Source organism: Fukomys damarensis, unplaced genomic scaffold (assembly GCF_012274545.1).
Source record: "Fukomys damarensis isolate Sample0158 unplaced genomic scaffold, DMR_v1.0_HiC HiC_scaffold_15, whole genome shotgun sequence".
Classification (NCBI taxonomy): Eukaryota; Metazoa; Chordata; class Mammalia; order Rodentia; family Bathyergidae; genus Fukomys; species Fukomys damarensis.
Genome location: NW_022900927.1, coordinates 23,393,464 through 23,394,787, shown reverse-complemented (window position 1 = coordinate 23,394,787; position 1,324 = coordinate 23,393,464).

Genomic DNA, 1,324 nt, shown 5'->3' with positions numbered 1-1,324 from the left:
TGTAGCAGCAGAAGCAGAAGGTAACAAAGCATCAAGCAAGGATCAGCCACAGCTCTTTTTATCCCTTGTATCTTAGCCAGGCTACCTAGGTTGGGTGCCACTTACACCCTTAATCCTAAAACTCTTGAGCCTAGCGTTGCATCATGAATCAATTCCAACATCACACACTGTAGCTCCAGCCACCTCTGAAAAAGCCTGACCTATGACCGCATGAGGCTTTAGGGGGTCATCTAGACACAAGCCATAACAACATTGATGAACACTTTTCCGTTGCTCCTTCTTTTTAAATTTCCCCTTTCCCCACTCAAGCAGGCGGCCAATTTGATACTTTACCTAAGGTGAGATGTTTGACAGAATATTTGAGTTTCCTGCTCTTTTGTCAGCTTTAGTTTCTTCCAACCCTACTATCTTTAAATAAATTACAGAGTTTTGGGAATGAAGCAAAAGGCAATGTTATTTGTGGGTGTGCACAAAATTTCAGATAAGCAGGGACCTTCCCCTAAGACAAGGAGATTCTACTATGGCTCATGAGAGAAAAGGGTGAGCTTTGGAGTTTCCAGAGCAGAGGGGACTTTTGGAAGCAGCCCGCGGAAATGGCAAGATTCAGGGAAGTAATAGCCCCATTGTGTGTTTAGATAGATGAACCCAAATGAACTCAGATTTATGTGTCCCATCAGTCTTGGAAAGTGGAGGCATGTGGACTGGAATAGCAGACATTTTAGTGGTAACCTCTGAAGGTAAGTCTGAGGATCAGTCTCATTACTAGTAGTTGAAGTATTTTTAAAATTTGTGTACTGAGAGTCATATCTGTTCCAGTGTTATATTTTAGTTCATTTCATATTAGAACTATGGCATTTCTTGTATAGTTCCTATATTCTCCTAGAGTTTTAAATTATCTTTTCTTTCTTGTGCATTTATTCAGCTTTTTAATCAGTATATCTCCACATTTTATAAGTTAGGTGAATAGTCATATTTATATTTGAGAAAAAGCACTATGGAGGCTCTGTAGAGATCAAATTGAGGGGGCAACAGGAGAAAAAAGGAGACTTAGAAGGAGGCAACTATATAACTAGGTATTACAACTTGTGGATGTCCCCCAAGGCCTCATATGCTTGGAGGTAGGACTTCTGAAGGCTGACTGAGTCATGAGGACACTCAGCTAAATGTGTTAGGAGGTGGGCCTGGTCAGAAGAGGTGGCCACCGGGGGCTCGACCTAGTAGGGCATATGACTGTCCCAACTCCTATTCTCTTCTGCTGTCTGGCCGCCATGATGTGAGTGACTATCCTCTGCCCAGGCCCTTCCATCATGCCATTTTTTTTTTT